The 23,398-nt window shown below is 36.2% G+C and overlaps 1 protein-coding gene across 6 annotated transcripts in view; it reads left to right on the plus strand.

The window, feature by feature from the left end:
- TULP3 (TUB like protein 3) overlaps positions 1–23,398 on the plus strand; it is a 65,521-nt gene that overhangs the window by 6,858 nt on the left and 35,265 nt on the right. Inside the window, exon 2 of one of the 6 annotated variants that reach the window (XM_045466857.1) lies at positions 9,965–10,031. The exons of the other annotated variants lie outside the window; for them this stretch is intronic. The gene's annotated coding sequence lies outside the window, so the exon portion shown is untranslated. The remainder of the gene's footprint in view (positions 1–9,964; positions 10,032–23,398) is intronic. 6 annotated transcript variants of the gene reach the window in all.

The raw sequence follows: 23,398 nt of genomic DNA on the forward strand, positions 1-23,398 counted from the left end.
AAATGATTTACAGATATTACCTCTTGGTCAGTGGATTGCCTTTTCACTTTCTTTTTTAAAAAAATTTTTTAGGGGCACCTGGGTGGCTCAGTCAGTTAAGCATCTGACTTCGGCCCAGGTCGTGGTGTCACAGTTCGTGAGTTCAAGCCCCCCATCAGGCTCTGTGCTGACAGCTCGGAGCCTGGATCCTGCTTTAGATTCTCATTCTCCCTCTTTCTCTGCCCCTCCCCCGCTCATGCTCTGTCTCTCTCTCTCTGTCTCTCTCTCTGTCTCTCTCCCTCCCTCAGAAATAAAAGATTTTTAAAAATTTTTAAAAAATAACTGCTTCCAGCTTTTCTGATATAGAATAATGATCTCAGACTGAGTAATCTTGGTCTGCTATGTGCTAGACATATTGTCCCATCTAAGCACATAACTAAGAGGAAATTTAAATGAGAAAACCAAAGAATAGAGCAGAAGTCTTTATCATCTCTGGTAATGTGTAAAGCCAGTAGGGTAGGTACTATTTTATTAAGTCTGTGAAAAGTTCATACACAGTTTTAAACTAAAAATAAAGGTTTTTTTTTTTCACTAAAAATGATTTTAAGTTTACAGTAACTTCTGTTCAGAATATTTCTCATGGTTAGGCAGGGTAACTTAGTGATCCTTTCTCAGTTTCTTAATTATTTTCCATAGCCATACAACTATAAAATGGGGACAGTAGTATCTAATTTTTACCTACTTTGGAAAGTCCAAAAGTAAGAGATAATGAATTAGAATATTTCTTTAAGGCATACATAAAAGGAGTTTTTTCATCTAACTTTAAAATTAATTTATTTATAAACATGTTTCACGTCTTCCATGTTCTAGACATCATGTGCCATTGCCAATGTTGAGTAATGTTAGAAAGTACTGGTGTTCATTAAGTTTCTTTTGTAATTTTGCTTTTCTTTTGAGTGTTCGAAGTGGTCTCTCAAAAGTCATAAAAGAAATTACTGTGGGTGTCACTTAGCTTAGCAGAGGCACTGTTTTGGCAGTTGCTCTGTTGTGGTGAAAACAAGAGAATTCCCAGGGAAGTGTAGAGTGCGTCTCCTGACAGCACAGCCATAGCATAAACACCCTATAATTGACACTGATGTGGATAAATTTAGCTTCAGTACTCACAAGCTTGCACTTGAACCAGAAGTATGCACACATTCCCTTAACAGATCTCTCCTAAAAGCGTCAACTGTATTGCTAACACAGCACGGTGCTCCTGTGGTTGTTCTGGGGGTTCATGTTGCTAACTGGGATAATGGCATCAGTTTTGATTTCTAGTTGAAAAAAAATCAACAAAAATTCTCAGGGTCATGAGTTCAAGTCCCACATTGGGCATAGAGCTTACTTTAAAAAAAAAAAAAATTAGGGCTGACTGGCTGGCTCAGTCAGTAAAGCATGCAACTCTTTATCTTGGGGTTGTGAGTTTAAGACCCACATTGAATGTAGAGATTACTTAAAAAATAAAAATAAATAACAACATTTACAGTCTTTTTTTTTTTTTTTCATTTTAAAATGCAGCCATTTAAGAGCCTTCAAGCATATTTTGAGTGAACACATGTAGCAATTAGTGGAGATCAGACCAGTGTGCTTATAATTGAGACATGGGGTTGAGTAATACATAGCAGAACATTGCTGGATCCTATATTAATTTCAACCATTTATAGTTTCAAATTGTTTTATTCTTAGTTACACCTAATGAGCTAAGAAGTTGACTTAATAGGGTTACCTCGGTGGCTCAGTCAGGTTGTGATCTCACGGTTTGTGAGTTCAAGCCCTGCGTCAGGCTCTCTGCTGTTAGTACAGAACTCGCTTCAGATCCTATGTCTGCCTCTTTCTCTGCGTCTTCCTCGCTTGTGCATACATGTGCTCTCTCAAAAGTAAATAAACATTAAAAAAAAAAAGTTGACTTAATATATATTTTTAAAATGCCTTTACATGGTACTATTACAGAAAAATTCAGCTTTTTCCTTTCCAGGTAGGGGAAAACCCAGTCCTTTCCTACTGTGTGTTTCTTCCCTGTTGTGTCTTTTCAGCTACTCACACAGAACACTTCTGACATTTCTGATCCCCAAATGTGGGGGGTTTTGTCCGTACAACAAGCAATTTCCCTGTGATACCAGGTGGGTTCCCTACAATTCAACTAAATTCTGACACTGTCTACCCAAGGTAGTGTCTGATCCCACAGATTTAAAGGCTGGGTCCCACAAGACTGTCCCCCCCACCCCTAGTTTCAGATGTCATTCACAAGCCCCGGTTATCACCTGTGCTTCTGACCAACTGGCTGTAGACTGTATGTTCCAAAGACCTCTTCCTTGGGTTCAATTAATTTTCTAGAACAGCTCACAGAACTCAGGGAAACACTTAACATTTACCGGCTTATTAAAGGATATGATAAAGGATGTGGAAGAACAGCCAGATCAAGAGATACGTAGGGCAAGGCCTGGGAGGGTCCCAAGTGCAGGAACTTCTGTCCCCGTGGAGTTGGGGTGTATCACCCTCCCAGTGTGGATGTGTTTGCCAACCTGGAAGCTCTCCAAACTCTCTACTTGTGGAATTTAATGGAGGCTTCATCAGATAGGCATTATCAGTCATGAATTCCATTCTCAGCCCTTCCTCTTCAAGAGAATGAGTAGCCGAGCTGAAAATTTCAAGCTTCTTATCAGGGCTTGATCTTTCCAAGCTTCTTGCCAGGTGATCTGCCCTTCACAGGTACAAAATTCAAAAGGAGGAAAAGAGCACATAATGAAAAGTAAGAATACTTCCCATCCCCTACCTGTTTAGTTTTCCTCCCTGAAGGCAACACTGAAACCAGCTTACTGTGTATCCTTCCACAGATATTTTCTGCATTTCAGATGAAATATCTGTATATATATTTTTCTTTCATAAATGATGGTAAATACTCCCCAATTTTCTGCACCTTGCCTTTTTCAATTAATAAAACATTCTTGGAAATTGTTCCAAGTTAGTATCCCTATGTTTCTATATATTTCCGTATTTTATTTATATCAGTGCTTTTTTTTTTTTTAACAGCTGCATGGTATTGATTGTATGGATATGGTATACTTAATCTAATTAGTCCCTACAGATGAACATTAGATTGTGCTATCTTTTGCTGTTACAAATAGTGCTGCAAAGTCATGTAAAGTTTATAATCATACTGGACAGTTGGCTAAAGTTGGGAAATAATAAGTTAATAAGGAGCATATATTTCCCTAAAGATGAGTTTCTCTAAGAGTATAAGTTGAATTCATTAGTGATCAGAAATTTTACATTTCATACCAACATATTTTTTAATATTTCAAAAACTAATGTTAGAACATATGTGATCATTATCCACAGCTGAGCTTATTTGTTGAGCTTATTTGTTAAAGAAATAATGGAACTGTGGGAGCTATTGGAAGGTTCGAGTCGGGGAGGGAAAGAGTGGGAACTTGTATTTGTTACTTTTTTCTTCTTACTTCATTGACACTAGGGGCCCGGGGTAGCTCAGTCGTTGAGCGTCCGACTTCGGCTCAGGTCATGATCTCGTGGTCTGTGTGTTCGAGCCCCGCGTCGGGCTCTGTGCTGAGGCTCAGAGCCTGGAGCCTGCTTCAGATTCTGTGTCTCCCTCTCTCTCTGACCCTCCCCCATTCATGCTCTGTGTCTCTCTGTCTCAAAAATAAATAAACATTTAAAAAAAATTACTTCATTGACACTATGATAATTCCTTATGGAAGGTTCAGAGTAAAAATCACTGCTCCCTCTTTGATGCATTATATTAACAGAGGCCACACATTTTATTTGTAGCTGCTTGAATTTATTGAGTGCCCATTATTCTTTTATAAGTAGTAGGCCATTTTATTTTAACACAAAAATTTTCTTTAACATTTAATAATGTTAGTGTCATTAACTATATCTTTAACTCTTAACAAAACACATAGGCAAGTTAGAGATTCAGAAAATAATACAGATTTAATGTGTGCTTCCTATGTACCTGACACTATTCTAATCATTTTCTACTTACTATTTTGTCTAAATTTTATATAGTCATATGAGATAAAAATTATTATTATCCTTATGGTGTGCATGAGGTGGGCAGAGGTGAAATAACATCAGAGGTAGTAAGGAGCCATGATATTAAAAAGCCAGGGAATCTGGAGTCTGGATCCAGAGCCTGTCCTTAGTTTATTCTTCTGTAAAGCTGATTGACTTTACTTTCATTCTTAAATGTTTTATGAGATCGTTATTATTATCCCTTTTATTAGGGAAGGAAAATGTAGAAAAGTAAGATTGTTTGCTTCCATGTTTATGGAAGGCCTAAGGTTAGTGCTTTCAATTTAAGAGTATTGATAGGTGGGGCGCCTGGGTGGCTCAGTCAGTTGAGCATCTGGTTGAGCATCTGACTTCGACTCACGTCATGATGTCACAGTTCTGAGTTCAAACCCCACGTTAGGCTCAGCTGACACCTCAGAGCCTGGGTGGGGCCTGCTTCGGATTCTGTGCCTCCCTGTCTCTTTGTGCCCCTTCTCTGCTCGTGCTCTGTCTCCTTGTATCTCAAAAATAAATAAATGTTCAAAAAATTAAAAAAAAAAAGAGTATTGATAGGTAAAGATCCTAGGGGGAAGATGATAGGTTTTTCCTCCTGGACTTTGAATAGCATAGCTGTTGAGCAATCACTGGTTTGACTATGGCTAAGACAGCAATTTATATGTTTAAACAGATTGTTCTTGTCCTTTCTGTTTATCTGTCAACTAAGAAGCTTTTTTATATTTACACTAACAAAACAATTCACAAGGAAGGGTGTGTGGCTTAAAAATATAATAGAATTGAGGTAGCAGGAAACAAGAAATGATCATTCACTCTGCTCTGTAAAGAGGAATTGTATTATGTTTCCATGACAGCTCCAGAAGGAACTTTCCAGGAGTCATGAGAATTATGGTCTGTGAATTTCACTGGTTTTTAAATTCAACTTTGGGATTCTTGTAAATCTATTGCAGTCTTGAAACGCCCTTTCTCTTTGGTATTTTGTCATTTGATGTCCCATACAAAGGGGTAAAATTCAGTATGATGTTGATCATTGAAAGAATTGGTCAAGGGGCACCTGGGTGGCTCAGTCAGTTAAACGTCTGACTTTGGCTCAGGTCATGATCTCAGTGGTTGGTGAGTTCGAGCCCCACATTGGGCTCTGTGCTGGCATCTCAGAGCCTGGAGCCTTCAGGTTCTGTGTGTCTCCCCGCCCTCCGTCCCTCTCTCTGCCCCTCCCCCGCGCTGTCTCTCTCTCAAAAATAAATAAACATAAAAATTAAAAAAAAAAAAAAAGAAATAAAGAATTGGTCAGGAAAAAAGAGAAGGAAGCCTCAAGAAACAAAGACCAGGCACTACATTTGGGGGAAAAAGGGATCTCTTCATTGGTGTTAGTAAAGGTCTGATATTTATTAAAGTAAATACTTGCGGAGCAACTCTAGGGATGTGGGTAAAATGGGGATTTGGGGGTGGATACGGCAGCGGGGAGGGAATGCTTCCCTGTTCCCTTTTCATTGACTTTCCTAGTCCCTGATTCATCTACATCTTTTCAGAAGTTTATCAATTCACATCCATATTCACATTTAAAAATGTTTATCATATGCATATAAAACAATGAAAATAACATATATAGTTCATTAAAATTATTCTGATTTCTTTGTTACAAATGCTGTGTATAATCTCACAGGTACACATGCCAAAATTGCTTGGCAGTGGGAAATAAGGAAGCTAAGGATGTCACAATATGACAAAATATTATGACTCAGTGATTGGGAATAAATGTATTAAAATATCAGGTGCTTTCATTTGAAAGGCATATGGGAAATTTAGACTTTTCAAAGGAGTTCTAAAGGAAAAAAATTTTAGAGAGAATTGTATTTTGAAAGGGTCTAAAAATATGGAGTACAAAACCTTACTTTGCATTGGTTGATGGTATCATTGAAGGTAATGCCAAGAGGGTAAAAGGCAGTATCAATTCTCCTAAAGAAAATTACCTGTTTATGAATGTTTCTATATATCCATATTTTTTCTTAGATCTCAATTCTGTGTCCTTTCTAAAAGAAAGTTTGAATTAGAGATGGCAGTTGTAACTGACCTATCAATTTGTGTCAGATCCAGTTTTAGGTGTCCTAGTATTCTTGGTTACAAATAAAATGTAAAGTAAAATATTCTTTCATATAAGGGTTGAGAGCATAAGCTTTGGAACTAGGCTTCCTGGGTTTGGATCCTAGCACTCTCATTTACTGATTGTGGGACCACATAATTTAGCTGTGCCTCAGTTTCTCCAACTGTAAAATAAAGGTTGAATTACTTTTTGAAAGGTTGAATTACAACAAAATAGCCTATACTGTACTCAGATCTCAGATCTCTCAGAGCCAATTAAAAATCCCAGGAGAGTCTGATTACTTCAGCCTTTATCAGGTGTGTATTCCAGTCTGTCAGTTTATGGCCGTGGAAACAGGCCTATACAGAATAATAAGCCATATAAACATGTTCCAGACGTCCAGTCTTGTCAGAAATAGGGGATTATTTTGGTCAAGGCAGGAACTTAAAAGCACAGTATTGATACTATCATTGTTTTTAATTAATAGATTTTACTTTTTAGTGCAGTTTTATATTTATAGAAAAATAAAGGGAAGTACAGAGAGTTCCCATATAGCCCCTCACCCACTCACCCCATTTCCACTGTTATTAACATTTTGCATTAGTGTGATACATTTTTTATAATTGATGAGCCAATATTGATATGTTATTATTAACTAAAGTCTGTAGTTTACATTAGGGTTCACTCTTTGTATTGTGCATCCTGTGAGTTTTGACAAACGTATAATGGCATGTATCTACCATTACAGTATCATAAGAATAGTTTCACTGCCCTAAAAATCCTCTGTACTCTACTTACTCATCTCTCCACTGATCTTTTTGTTGTTATTTATTTTATTTTTTAAAATTCAAGTATAGTTAACATACAGTGTTGTGTTAGTTTCAGATATACAATATACTGATTCAGCAATTCTATACATTTCTCAGTGCTCATCAAGATGTGTATACTTAATCTCCTTATTTTTTTTCATCCATACCCCTACTCACCTCCCCTCTGGCAACCACCAGTTGGTTCTCTGCATTTAAGAGTCTGGTTTTTTTGTTTGTTTCTTTTGTTGTTGTTGTTGTTGTTCATTTGTTTTGATTCTTAAATTCCACATAAGAATGGGATCATATGGTATTTGTCTTTCTCTGGCTGACTTCACTTAGCGTTATACCCTCTAGGTCTGTTTTTACTATCTCTGTAGTGTTGCCTTTTCCAGAATTTCATGTGGTTGGAATCATAAAGTATATACAGTTTTTTTAGATTGGTGTCTTTTAGCGGTGCCTGGGTGGCTCAGTTGGTTAAGCATCCGACTTCAGCTCAGGTCATGATCTCACAGTTTGTGGGTTCGAACCCCGTGTTGGGCTCTGTGCTGACAGCTCAGAGCCTGCAGCCTGCTTTGGATTCTGTGTTTCCATCTCTCTCTACCCCTTTCCTGCTTGCTCTCTATCTCTCTGTGCCTCTCAAAAATAAAGAAATGTAATAACAAAAAAAAATATTGGTGTCTTTCACTTATCACTAGACCTCCATGTCTTTTTTTTTCTGTGGCTTGATAGCTCATTTCCTTTTATCACTGAATAATAATCTATTGTGTGGATATACCACAGTTTGTCCATTCACCTATTGAAGGACATCTTGGTTGCTTCCAGTTTTTGGCAATTATGAATAAAGCTACTGTAACCACAATGAAAATATTCATGTGCAAGTTTTTGTGTGGACAAAAGTTTACCACTCATTTGGGTAAATACTAAGAGCACAATTGCTGGATCGTATGATGAGAGTAGGTTTAGTTTTGTTAGAAACTACCAAACTGCCTTCCAACGCTGCTGTGCCATTTTGTATGCCCACCAGCAATAAACGAGATTTCTCATTGCCCCACATCTTTGCCAGCATTTGGTGTTGTCAGTGTTTTGGATTTTAGCCATTACAAAATAGGGATGCAGTGGCAACTCATTGTTTTGTTTTTGTTAATTTGCCATTCCCTAACGGCATAAGATATGGAACATCTTTTCATATGCTTATTTGACATCTGTATATCTTCTTCGGCAAGGAGTCTGTTTAGATCATTTGCCCATTTTTTAATTGGGTTGTTTTCTTATTGATGAGTTTTAAGAGTTCTCTGTATATTTTGGATATGACTCCTTTATCAGATATGTGTTTTGTAAATATTTTCTCTCAGTTGGCATTATTTTTCACCTCTCCTGGCCTCTGCTTTTCTATGGTGATTTCCTAGTTGGCAGGGCTACACAATGCCTTATACTGTTGGTTAGCGAGGCTCCATATCACCAGCAAGTGGTGATACTAACATTAGGCTTCCTAGCAAAATCCTCACATATGTATCACAGGATATATAGGAAGTTGTAAACTTCCTTTTTCTAATATTCGCCCCCTCCCCGATATAACAGAACAAGAAAAAAGGAAAGGTTACTCCCAATTCTAATATCTCCTCTTTTTCCTGCGTTCTCTTCACTTTTCCATATGGGAAGTAGTAAACTTGATGATCTTTTGAGGCTACCACAACAATTTGCCACCTTTAAAATTTATTTTCATATATTCTTAGCTAGTTAAATAAGAAATCCATATTTTTGTGTTTCTTTTATTAGTAAGATGGAGGTTTTGAAAGATTGTGGGAAATAACTCACTTTGTCAATAGCAGAGTAGAAAAGAGGCTCTCTTCTCTCTCTTCTCTCTACTCACTATTCTGTTGTCACATCCATTAGAATTACTGTTACTGTTACATTAACACCCTGTCCTTGCTGTAAATGCTGATGCTGTCTGGAGTGGACTGTATTGCCATTGTAGCCTCTGGTACTTTTTTTAAGCACGAACTTTGGTACTTCAGGTGAGTTTATAAAGATACACGGGTAGGGTTGTCTGGGTGACTCAGTTGGTTAAGCATTCGACTTTTGATTTCGGCTCAGGTCATAATCTCACAGTTTCACACGTTCAAGTCCTGCATTGGGCTTTGTGCTGACCCTGCAGAGCCTGCTTGGGATTCTCTCTCTCTCTCTGTCTCTCCCCTGCTCATGCTCTCTCCGTCTCTCTCAAAATAATTAAATTAATTAAAAAAAAAAAAGGATATATGGATAGTTCCCCAATTTATAGCCGTATTTATGTTCCAAATGTTAGTATGAATTGGTTGTTTGGCATTTAGGATGTTTTCCTATAGAAAAATCTTTCAAATGAAATTGGATTTCCAGAGCAATACATAAAAGTAAATATAACTCAACTCAAGTTTATGAAACCATTACGTGATTGGGGCACCTGGGTGGCTCAGTTGGTTAAGCTTTTGACTCTTGGTTTCAGCTCAGGTCATGATCTCATCGTTCTGTGGGTTCAAGCCCCACATCAGGCTCTGTGCTGGCAGCACGGAGCCTGCTTGGGATTCTCTGTCTCCCTCTCTCTCTCCTCTTTCCACCCTTGCTCTGTCTCTCTCGAAATAAATAAATAAACTTAAAAACCCAGTTGATTATTTATTTACCATGGTTTGAGGCCTTTCTGAGCTTGACTAGAAACCTAAACATTAATTATAAGAATTTTTATGTAGGGGCACCTGAGTGGCTCAGTCGGTTAAGTGTCCAACTTCAGCTCAGGTCATGATCTCATGGTTCCTGGGTTTGGGCCCTGCATCGGCTCTGTGCTGACAGCTTGGAACCTGGAGTCTGCTTTGGATTCTCTGTCTGTCTGTCTCTCTCAAAAATAAATAAACATTAAAAAAATTTTTTTTGAGAATTTTTATGGAGAAAATTGTTCTATAATTGACTTAGATCATGGTAGATAAAGGCATATTGTTCATTTTTTACATTACTCATCTAGGATTACCTACTCTGAGAATGATTTTGTCATTTGTATGTATAGATGTTCCAAAGTTGAGGATGCCTGTCTAATCGCCTAAGGGGAGGAAATGCAACTAAACTTCTACTGGGTAGATTGTACCTATGTTAATGTATTTTTCACAGGGTATTGCAACCATCCAACTATATTTGGTATTCTCATCAGACTTTGACTAGTCAGTACTCAGTAGACTGGTCTCACCAGACTCACTGGTCTTCTTTCCTCTGTATCACCAGGGTACTCTATGGTCTTTTTTATATTATGCTCAGTATTGTCAGAATTAAACAGTGAATTCACTGTACTGGCCTGTGGCCTACCTTCGGAGCAGTGAACAAAGTGGATGCTTTAGCAGCCAGTTTCCAAAGCACTTTTATGTATGTCTGCATATACTTTCCACACATAACTATCTGATACTTACAAACAACGTGAGGTAGATATTACTGTCCACATTTCATAATTGAGGCAACTAGGGCTTAGGTGTATGAACTGATTGTTGAAGATTAAACAGTGAGGAAGTACCAGAATCAGAATTTGAACCCAGATTTTCAGACTTCAAACACTAAGCTTTTACTACTATTATCCTTCAAAACCATTGATTTTTATTCTCCTCAAATATAAGATGTGGAAAACATCAGGATTATTTTGGATAATCTGGGCTATTTGGCCATTGTGGTGTCATGGAGCATTGCTTGAATTAAAAAGCAATGCAGTATTATTTTAAAAATGAGAAAATAATGACACTTTAAAGAGCTGCTGGTTGTACCTGTTACATTTTTTCTCCCTACAGTAGCCTTGGCTTTTATTTTATTTACTAATTTTTAGCATTCAGGTTTAAAATTTTTATGTAATAAAATCTATCAGTTGTTTCCTTGATACTTTCTGGGCTTTATGTCTTGCTGTGACTTTTCTATAGTTCACACTATAAAAACATTAGCCTATATTTTCTCAAATTTATGTTTAGTGTTTTTTTCTTTTTTTATTGTGTTAATATATACATAGCATAAAATTTACCATTAAGCTTTTCTCTTTTTTTGCCATTAACCATTTTTAAGTGTGCTGTTCACTGGAATTATATTCATTCACGTTCTTGTGCAACCACCCCCGGCCCCCCTCCATCACCAGAACTCTGTTCATCTTGTAAAACTGAATGAAACTCTATCTGTAAGACAGTACCTTCTCATTCTCCCCTCCCCCCCCCCACACCCCACCCCCAGCCCCTGGCAACCACTATTCTTTCTGTCTCTATAATTTAGACTATTCTAGATAACTGCTATAAATGGAGTCATATAGTATTTGTCTTTCTATAACTTTGTGTAGCATGTGTCAGAATTTCCTTCCTTTTTAAGGCTGTATAATATCCCACTGTTTGTATATGCCACATTTTGCTTATCCGTTCGAATGTTGATGGCCACTTGGGTTGCATCTGCACTTTAGCTATTGTGAATAATACTGCTGTGAACATGAATGTACAAATATCTCTTTAAGACCCTGCTTCTTTAGGGTAAATACTGAGAAGTGGAATTGCTGGTTTACATGGTAATTCTGTTTTTAATGTTTTGAGGAATATCTGTACTGTTTTCCACCTTGGCTGTACCATTTTACATTTCTACAAGTGGTGTACAAGGGTTCTGAGTTTTTCACATCCTTGCCAACTTTTGTTTTCTGCTTTTTGGATAGTAGTCCTCCTCATATGTAGGAAGTGGTATCTCATTGTAGTTTTGATTTGAATTTCCCTAATGATCTGTGCTGTTGAAGATCTTTTCATGTGCTTATTGGCCATTTGTATATCTTTGTAGAAATGTCTTGCCCATTTTTGAATTAGACTGTTGAGTTGTTGTTGGTAATTGTTGACATTTAGGAGTTCTCTATATATTTTTGGTAATAATCCCTTATCATATATATAATTTGCCAATGTTATCTCCTATTCTGTGGGATGCCTTTTTATTCTGTGTATAGTCTCTTTTGACATACAAATTAAAAAATTTGTCATGAAGTCCATTTTGTCTATTCTTTTGTTACCTGTGCCCTTGGTGTCACATCCAAGGAGTCATTGCCAAGTCCAATGTTGTGAAGATTTTGTCCTGTTCTAAGAATTATTGTTTTAGGTCTTATGTTTAGGCTCTTGATCTTTTTAAGTTAATATTTGTATGTGGTGTTAGGTAAGGTCCAAATTTATTATTATTATTATTATTTGCATTTGGATATTAAGTTTTCCAGCACCATTTGTTGAAAGACTATCCTTTCTCCACTAGAATGGTCTTGACACCCTTGTCAAAATCATTTGACTATATATTTGAGGGTTTATTTCTGGGATCTCTATTCTATTCCTTTGGTCTGTATGTGTCTTCTAGCAATACCACACTAGTTAGCTTTGTGTAGTAAGTTTTGAAATCAGGAAATGTGAATCCTCCAGTTTTGTTCTTCTTTTTCAGGATTATTTTGACTATTCAAAGCCTCTTGAGATTCTTTATTAATTTTAGAATGGGTTTTTCTATTTCTGAAAAAAACATCATTGTGATTTTGACAGGGATTACTTTGGGTAATATTGACATTTGAACTATACTGTCTTCCAACCAATGAACATGGGATGCATTTCCATTTATTTATGTCTCCTTTAATTTCTTTCAGCAATGTTTTGTAGTTTTATTTGTACAAATCCTTCACCTCTTTGGTTAAGTTAATTCCTAAATATTTTATTCTTTTTGATGCTGTTGTAAATGGAATTATTTTTATAATTTCCTTTTAGGTTGCTTATTGTTTGTGTATAGAAATGTAATTGATTTGTGTGTGTTGACTTTGTATCCTGCTACTTTGCTGAGTTCACTTATTAGGTCTAACAGGGTCTCTTTTGTGTGAGGTCTTTAGAATACTCGGTGTTTAAGATCATATCATCTGCAAACAGAAGTAATTTTACTTATTTCATTACAGTTTGGATGCCTTTTATTTCTTTTTCTTGCCTAATTGCTTTGGTTAGAACTTTCAGTACCATGTTGAATAAAAGTGATGAAAGGGGCATCCTTGCCTTGTCCCAGATCTTAGAGGAAATGCTTTCACCATTGTGTATTGTTTGCTGTAGATTTTCATGTATGGCTTTTAGTATATGGAGGTAGTTTCCTTCTATTTTTATTCTGTTGAGTGTTTTTATCTTGAAAGGATCTTGAATTTTGTCAAATGCTTTTTATACATCAATTTTTTTTTTTACTTTATTGATGTGTTCCTGTTTTTGAAAAGCAGGGTGATGGAAAGAACAGGGAATTTGGTGTCTGACATATTTGCATTAAAATTTGCTTTGTTTTTTCTAATTTATATGACCTTAAGCTTGGCTTAGTGAGTAACTTAATCTCCTGGGCCACCGTTTTTTCACCTATAAAATAATATCAACCTTCATGGTTCAGATGAATAGTAAATAAGGTTTATATGTATAAAGCCCCTTAGCACTCTCCCTAGCAAATAGTAGAACCTCTGTCTTACCCTTTACCCCAGTGACATGTGATTATTATTATTGTATTTCTGTTGTTGATAGGCTTTTGTTATACTTGGCATTGGTTGGGCATTGGTTAAAATTATAGACAGGTTTTTTTTTACTTTTATTTTAAGGAGAATTGTGAAGTTATAGTAGACTTAATAAGAACCAGATGGCTAAGTAAATTTAAAACTATTTTTAAAGGTAAAGTTAAAATATCTATGGTGTTAGGATACATATGGTCAAGGTATTTTTTTTTTATACCTGTAAACAGGTTATCTAAATGTGGACTACCAAGAAAGATAATTTTCACTTTATGTGTGATCTGCAGTGCACTGCTGGTGGAATGTGAATTGATGTAGTTTGTTTGGGAAGCTATTTGGCAATAAAACTAGTCATAGCTTTTGACCAGTCTTCTCATTCCACAAAGGATTTAGATCCACCCTGTAACTTAGTAAGCCTATTTCTGGGAATCTGTGTCAAGAAAAAACCTTGAGGAAGAAAAAAAAAGAAGAAGAAACCTTGAGGGGTGCCTGGGTGGCTCAGTCGGTTGAGCATCCGACTCTTGGTCTCAGCTCAGGTCTTGATCTCAAGGTTGTGAGTTCAAGCCCTGCCTTGGGCTCTGTTTTGGGCATGAAGCCTACTTAAAAAAGGAGAAAGAAATTTTGAAATGCAGATATAAACTGTACATTTTATTTATTTATTTATTTATTTATTTATTATTGAAGTATAATCTATATACAGTAAAATACACATTTTAAGTGTACAGCTCAATGACTATTTTACCTATGTAGATATAGAACATTTCTGTCACCCAGAAAGTTTCCTTTGCCCTCTTTCTGGTTATACTCTACCTGTCACCTCACAATGGTAACCACTGCTCTGACTTCTATCACCATATATGCTTTTGCTGGTTCTTGAACTTAATATAAGTGAAATCATGCAGTGTATACTCTTTTGTGCAGGGCTGTTTTCAATCAGCCATAATGTTTTTGAGATTTAACGATGTTGTTGTGTATATTACCAGTTTGTTCTTTTTATTGCTGAGTAGTGTTCCATTAAATGAATATGCTACAATTTGCTTATTTGTTCTCCTGTTCATAGATATATGATTCTAGTTTTTGGCTTTATGAACATTCATGTATAGGTCGTTTTGAGGATGTATCTGCTAATTTCTCCTGGATACATACCTGTAACACTTATTGTTATTAAATTTAAAACAACATAAGTATCCAACAATGGAGAATAGATTGGTGTAGATCAGCATGTAATCCTGACTACAATAATGGTCAGTGGAAGAGGACGAAAAATACGGGTGTGAAAGTATTGTGAAGGCTGAGGTGAATTCCTTGTTCATTCCTGTATCCTTAGTGCCTACCTCTCAGTGCCTGATATGTAGGACATGCTTAATATTTGCTGACTGAATTTAATGAAAGGAGACTAAGCAGCAGCTAGGTAAGGGAGGAACCAAGGAGTTTTCAAGAAAACAAGGGAGGAACGTGTTTCAGTAAGGAGCCTGTGGTTATTTTTGTCAAATACTTTAGGCAAATCAAGGAGGAATGAAGGGTGAAAACAAAGTGTTATTTTTGGCAATCAGAGAAAGAGTTTCAGGAAAATGAGAGAATAGAGCCAGGCTGCAGCGAGTTGAGAAGTGAATTATAGTTAAAAAAGTGACAGTGAGTGTTGATAATCCTGAAGTTATTTAATGATGATGGGAAGTGGAGATAGATTCATAGCTTTATAGATAGATAAGGTCTAGGAAGGTATCTTTTTAAAGAAAGATTGTGAGCTGAGGAAAGCCACTACTAGAGATTGAAAGACGGAGGATACAGGAGCAATATGCATTGTTAATTCTGGGGAAACGGGACAGAATCAATTCACCAGTATCAGAGTTCACTTTAGGGAGAAGAACATCTTCCTCTGTGATAGGAAGAGAAAGTGTGTTTTTATGAGTAAGGTTGGAGAAGATGATGAAAATTTGCTTCTCAAATTGTTACCTCACCTAAGTAAAGAGGAGCTATGTGGCCCTTGGGCCCTCTTGGGAGAAGAATAACAGAATGGCTGAAAGCTAATTCACATGGTATGTTTCATTCTCCAACTTACATGCTTTTAAAAAATTTTTTTTAAGTTTATTTATTTAAGTAATCTCTACACCCAACGTGGGGCTCCGATTCCTGACCCTGAAATCAAGAATTGCCTGCTTTTCCAACTGAGCCAGCCAGGCGCGCCTCCAATTTACATGCTTATTTATTGTGTGAATTTTTGTGGCAAGCCTGACCTTAGATCTTTATGTCCAAATATTTATAAAATGTCTGAAGTATGTGCATGGGAACACATTTAATATATTGGAGATATATTTAATATGTTGGAGATTTTTCATCATGATAGTTTGCAAAAGCTTAAAATATATGGTTTGCATTGATTTAACACTCTATTGATACTCATACTGTAGTTGGAACTGGATTGTGAATTATTTACTTGTTTAATTCCCTTTGTAGGTGGATTTAAAAAATAGCTTTATTGAGGTATAATTGATATACGTCAAACCCCACATTTAAACTGTATGTGTTCATGAGTTTTGACATATGTATACACCTGTGAAACCATCACTACAGTCAAGATAATGAACCCCAAAAGTTTCCTTTTGCCCTATTATAATCCAATTCTTCTCACTCTCAGAAACCCACTCCTTTTTGTCACTACTGATTTAGTATCTTTTAGAATTTTATGTAAATGTCATCTTATAGTATATTTTCTTTTTTGTACTTAGCAGAATGATGTTGATACTCATCCATTTTGTTTGTGTGTCAATAGCTTTTTCCTATTTATTTCCAAACGGCATCCCACATTAAATTTGTGTATCTTTTCATCTGATGAGGGACATTTGGGTTGTTTACACTTTTTGGCTATTGCAAATAAAGCTGCTATGAACATGAATATGTAGATATTTTTTGTGGACATATGCTTTCATTTCTTAGGTAGATTTCAGAGTGGAGTGGTTGGATTAATAGTTGGTATAATTTGACTTTTGTTTTTAATGTTTATTTATTTTTGAGAGAGAAAGAGAGAGTGCAAGCAGGGGAGGGACAGAGAGAGAGGGGACAGAGGATCCGAAGCAGATTCTGTGCTGATAGCATAGAGCCTGATATGGGACTTGAACTCACGAGCCAGGATATCAAGACCTGAGCCGAAGTCGAATACTTAACCGACTGAGCCACCCAGTTTGGCGTTTGCTGTTTTAAAAAATTACCTGGAAGTGGTTGCACATTTTGCACACAAATACTGGTTGACCAGCAATGTGGCTTCAAGGTGCTCTACGTCTTCACCAACGCGTGGTATGGTCTGTCTTTTAATTTTTAGCTTTTCCAGTGGTTATGTATTGATATCTCATTTTGGGTTTTTTTTTTTTTTTTTAAGTTTATTTCTGAGAGAGAGACAGTGAGAGTGAGCAGCAGAGGAACAGAAAGAGAGAGGGAGAGAGAGAATCCCAAGCAGGCTCCATGCTGTCAGTGCAAAGCCCATTGTGGGCCTCCAGCTCATGAACCGTGAGATCACAAGATCATGACCCAAGCAGAAACGAAGAGTTGGGGACTTAACCAACTGAACCACCCAGGCGCCCCAATCTCATTGTGGTTTTAATATGCATTTTCCTAATGATTATTCATATTGATCATCTTTCCAAATACTTATTGACCATTTGTAGATCTTATTTTATGAAATGAATGTTGAAACATTTGTCCAATTTTTAATTGGGTTGTCTTCTGAGTAAACTGGTAAGACTACCTTTGATTTTAAATATAAATCCTTTGTTGGATATGTATTTTGCAAAAATTTTCTCCTCATCTGAGCCTTGTCCTTTAATTTTCATAACAATATCTTTTTGTACAACAAAAGCCACAGATGAAGAGAACATATTTTTTATTGAGGTATAATTGACATATAACATTATATTAGTTTCAGGTGTACAACATAATGATTCAATATTTGTATATATTGTGAAATGAACACCACAGTGAGTCTAGTTAATGTTCATAACTATAGTTATAAAATTTTTTTCTTGTGATGAAAGCTTTAACGATCTCCCTTGGCAACTTTCAAATATTCAATACTTTATTATTAACTATACCCTAAATCTCCATCACTTATTTTGTAACTGGTTTATTTTATAACCTTTTGACCTCCTTCACCCATTTTGCCTAGCCCCCACCCGCTTCTGGTGACCACCAATCTGTAAGCTTGGTTCCACAGATAAGTGAGATACAATATTTGTCTTTTCTCTGATTTACTTCACTTAGCATAATGCCCTCAAGGTTCATCTATGTTGTTGCAAGTGGCAAGATTTCATTCTTATTATGGTTGGATAATATTCCATATTACATCTTTATTCATTCATCCATTGATGGACACTTATGTTACTTCCATGTCTCGGCTGTTGTAAATAATGCTGCAGTGAACATGGGGGTGCAGATATCTTTTCAAGTTAGGATTTTCGTTTTCTTCAGATAAATGCTAGAAATAGACTTACTGGATCATATGGAAGCTCTATTTTTAATTTTTTTGAGGAACCTTCATACTGTCTTCCATAGTGGCTGTACCAATTTACACTTTCACTAACAGTGTACAGGTTCCCTTTTCTCCACATCCTCAACGACACTAGTTTTTTTTGATAATAGCCATTCTGACAGATGTGAGGTGATATCTCATTGTGGTTTTGATTTGCATTTCCCTGATGGTTAGTGATATTGAGCACCTTTTTATGTATCTGTTGGTCATCTGTCTGTCTTTGGAAAAGTGTCTGTTCAGATCCTCTGCCTATTTTCAAATTGGATTGTTGGGGGGAGGTTGCTATTGATTTGTATGAGTTCTTTATATATTTTGGGTTTTAACGCCTTATCAGATATATGATTTGCAAATATTTTCTCCCATTTGGTAGGTTACCTGTTGATTTGGTTTATAGTTTCCTTTCTGTGCAGAAACTTTTTAGTTTGATGTACTCTCTCTAAAAGTTTCCTTTTAAAAAATATATTTTTTTTACATTTTATTTATTTTTAGAGAGAGAGACAGAGCACAAGTGGGGGAGGAGCAGAGAGAGAGGGAGGCACAGAATCCGAAGCAGGCTCCAGGCTCTGAGCTGTCAGCACAGCACCCAGTGCGGGGCTCGAACTCACAAACCATGAGATCATGACCTGAACCGAAGTCAAATGCTTAACCGACTGAGCCACCCAGGCGCCCGTAAAAGTTTCTTTTTGATGAAGACTAATTTGTTGATTTTATTGATTTTTAGTATGTGTATTTAAGTGAAAGGCATAATAAAAATGTACAGTTTTTCTCCCAGAAGTAGGAGTCAGATCTTTTATTAAGTATGAATAATGGACTAGATTTAAGAATTAAAAAATTACATTGCTTTATGTAGTTATTTGTCTTCAGGTAAACCTTTTTTTCTTCATTTTTCCTGTAATATCATCTAATAGTTCGTTGTCACACATAGTACATTTATTTCTGATTGAGTTGAACCAGATTTTCATAAATTGCTTTATTGTAACTTCACACAGGCAGCTAATTACTAACAATTTACAATTATGAATTCCTCTAACTAAAATGAATAAATTGCCTTCGAAGTTGTCTCCTTTATCAATCCCCATTGGCATTTATTGAATTTATGTAATAAAGCAGGGTAAGCCTTTCCTTGTTTCTTAACTAATTCCTGAGACTAAAAATGATCATTTGTGATGTTATGAAGCAATATTGCAATCAGTAAAGGAAGTACTCACTCAAGTTACTATTAGAAGAGCCGTGGACTGTTCATAGCCTTCATTTTTGCAAGTCTTAGCCTGCTGTGTTCCTGGCAAGAATGGTGTTTACTCCCTCCGGCACCACAGAAGGAGCTGTTTAGCCACCTGCATCCCTGGCCAAATTGCAGCGAAGTGCTGATTACAGCATCCTTATTATCTGGCACCGTGTAGGAGACGGCAAGAAGCACTCCCTGACTGTATTGCAGCAATGGATTTTGTGTTAGAAAAAATTATCCTTTTTTTTTTTTTGTATGCGTAGAGAACTTGACAGGAATGCTAAAAGTGTAATCATAGAATCTAGCATGTCATTGATACATTATTAAATGCTTCAAACTATTTGGCAACATGGTCTGTTGGGTACAGCTCTAGACTAGCAATTCAGTGAATAACATTTTCAGGTGGGCTCTTGAGTGTCTCAGATATTTGATCTTGGGCAAATTTCTTTATTGTTCATACCATCTCCATTCCTTAGAAATACTATGCATGTAAATTAGACCCTCGACTAAGGGGCATGTGGATTTTTTTTTTTTTTTTAATTATTTTTAGGGAGGAGGAGAGGCAGAGACAGAGGGAGAGAGAATCCCAAGCAAGCTCCTCACTGTCAGCATGGAGGCCAATGCGGGGCTCAATGTGGGGCTCAAACTCACAAACCATGATGAGATCCTAACCTGAGCTGAAATCAAGAGTCAGACACTCAACTGGCTGAGCCACCACGTGCCCCGGGGCATGTGGATTTTTAAGTGTACACATTTAGGAAAATGTCTGGTTTTTTGTTTTTTCCCCTCAAGTTTCTTATTTTGAAAAAATTTTAATATACTGAAATCAAGCAAGGAAAATAAACCGATAACCTATGACTTTTACCTAGAGTCATTACTTATTAACATTATCTCTTAATATCTCACTTTTAAAAATCTTTTAAATGAGACTTAAAAAACAGTTGTAAAAACGTAAGAGAATTCCCTGGCTGAGCTTCCCCTAATGTTAATATCTTACATAATCATAGTAAATTATCAAAACCAGGACATTAATACTGATTCAGTACCATTAGCTAATCCACAGGTCTTCTTGGAGTTTTACCAGTTTTCCCACTAATGTCTCTTAATAATTTGGGATCCAAATCCAGGATCCTGTAGTCTACTTAGTCATCATATCTCTTTAGTGTTCTCCAACTTGCTTAGTATCTCAGTCTTTCTTTGTCTTTCTTTTTTTTTTTTTTTTTAGTGTTTATTTATTTTGAGAAAGAGATGGTAAGCAAGCGAGTGGAGGTGGGGCAGAGAAAGAGGGAGAGAGAATCTCAAGCAGGATCTGCACTGACAGTGGAGCCCCGACATGGGACTTCATCCCATGAACTGCAAGATCATGACCTGAGCTGAAATCAAGAGTCAAACACTCAACTGACTGAGCCACCCAGGTGCCCCTTTGCCTTTCCTTTTTTAAAAATCAAAGTATAGTTGACATACAGTGTTACATTAGTTTCAGGTGTTCAACATAGTGATTCAGCAAGTCTATACTTTATGCCATGCTCACCATAAGTGTACCTACCATATGTTGGCATACAAGGCTATTCTAGTATCATTGACTACATGCCCTATGCTGTACCTTTTATCTTTGTGACTTCTTCATCACAATTGGAAGCTCGTACCTCCCATTCTCCTTCATCCCTTCTGATCTTGACAGTTTCGAAGAGTACTGGCCTTTTATTTTGTAGTGTGTTTCTCAGTTTGGGCTCCTCTGTTGTTTCCTCATGATTAAATTAAGGCTGTGCACTTCTGGCAAGAGTGCCACAAAAAAATGATGCTGTACCTTTCTCAGCACATCATATCAGGAGGAGCGTGATGTTGCTGTGTCTTCTTACTGGTGATGTTAATCTTAATCATTTAGTTAACGTGATGTCTTCCAGGTTTCTCCATTATAAAGTTACTCTTTTTCCCTTTGCAATCAGTAATTATCCTGTGGACAGATACTTTGAGACTATGCAAATATCTAGTTCCCATCATACTTACACCTACTAATTTTAGTGTCCATTTATGGTTCTTGTCTGCAATGGTTATTACTGTGTTTGCCTTTGGTGACTTTCTATTTCCATCATTCCTTTTATCTTTTTTTTATTAGAAAATTTTTTAACATCTATTTATTACTGAGAGACAGAGAGAGACAGAGCATGAGCATGGGAGGGGCAGAGAGAGGAGACACAGAATCCGAAGCAGGCTCCAGGCTCTGAGCTGTCAGCACAGAGCCTGACGCAGGGCTCGAACTCACAAACCAGGAGATCATGACCTGAGCTGAAGTCGGATGCTTAACCCACTGAGCCACCCAGGTGCCTCCCTTTTATCTTTTTTAATTGGATTTTTTTTCTGTAAGGAAGAGGTGTACCTTCTTCATTTATTTATTCATTCATTCATTGATTCATATCATTATGGACTCATGGATACTCAGAGAAATGTGGCTCCCCCCATCCATACTACCCTGTTCCATTATTATTTCCACCTTATTCCCATGCCTACATGGCCACAATACTATTATCACATTAATACGCTAATACTCTTATTTAAAGCACAGTTCAGAGTCAAATATCCTTAGTGCACCCATAATAGTCTTTACTGTGTGTATGTTATGATTAATATTCAAAGATTATATGTTATATTTTCTTGCCAGAAATCTCTTAAGTCTCTACACTTTAATCTAGAAAAAAATTTTTTTTGGTCTCTCTTAATAAGGATGTTTTTCTCAAGAATTCTGAGAGTTGTCTTGCAGAATTTCCCTCCATTTGGTTTGTTTCCTCTTGAATAGATTTAGGACAAACATTGTTGGCAGGAATATTGCATACGTGATATTGTTTTCTTCTCGATACATCACATCAGGAAATACCTTATGTCAGTCTGTCCCATCATTGCTGAATCTGTTCATTTGGTTAAGGTGATATCTGCTAGATTTTCTCATTGTAAGGTTACCTTTCCCTCTTTGTAACTAATATAATCTGTGGGGAGATACTTGAGATTGTGTTGAATATCTTATTTTACTCAATGGTTGTAGGATCCATCAATGTTTCTTGCAAGAGTCAATTATTAATATGGTGGTTATAAAATGGTGACATTCTACTTCCATTATTCATTCTATATTTATTAGTTGGTTATTCTGTAAAGATCTTTGTTGTGCCATTTATTTAGAATTAGTATAGACTCATGAATTTTTTAATAATAACAGCTTTATTGAATGAAATATAATTCATATACCATACGATACAGCCATTTAAATTATACACACTTCAGTGCTTATTGGTATATTCATAGAAATGTGCAATCATCACCACAGTGAATTTTAGGACATTTTCATCCCATGCCCTTTAGCTATCATCCCTCAACTTTGATCCCCACAAGGCCCTAAGCAATCACTTACGTACTTTCTGCCTCTATGCATTTGCCTATTCTGGACATTTCATAAAAACAGCATTATATAATATGTGGTCTTTTGTTGATTGGCTTCTTTCATGTAGCACAATGCTTTCAAGCTCTTCTACTTATGGCGGAATAAATCCCATTGTATAGATAAATCAGATTTTGTTTACCTATTTATTAGTTGATGGACCCTTGAGATGTTTCTACTTTTGGGCCCTTGTGAATAATGCTGCTATAAAAAATTGTATGCAAACAGCCATGTAAATATACTTAACACTGCTGAACTGTCCACTTAAAAATGGTTAAGGTATTACATTTTATGATACATGTTTTTACCACAATAAAAAATTTATGGAATGTCCATATTTTAGAATACTAACCATTTAATATTATATTTCAAAAACCTATATAACATAAAAGATGCTTATGATATAATCTTGAGTTAAAATGATATAAAAATCATAAATTTTATTTCAAATATATAAAAATTACTAGAAATATTTGTAAAGATATTTTCTTGTTAGCAGGGATTATTATCTCATGATGGTAGGATTATGAAGAGACTATTTCTTTTTCTTTATAAATTTTTACAAAATCTATAAGATGAATATGCTTTATTTTTACAACCAATGAAGAAAAAAACTAGAAAGAAAAAAATCATACAAAAAGAGTTTGTTACCAGCAATCTTCTTGTAACACATATATTATCTCAAAAATCCTTTCAATTAAAGAAATAATAGGGTGAATAGGTGAAGGGCATTAAGGGGCATTAAGCTTCCAGTTATAAAATAAGTCATGAGGATGAAAA

This window comes from Leopardus geoffroyi, chromosome B4 (assembly GCF_018350155.1).
Source record: "Leopardus geoffroyi isolate Oge1 chromosome B4, O.geoffroyi_Oge1_pat1.0, whole genome shotgun sequence".
Classification (NCBI taxonomy): Eukaryota; Metazoa; Chordata; class Mammalia; order Carnivora; family Felidae; genus Leopardus; species Leopardus geoffroyi.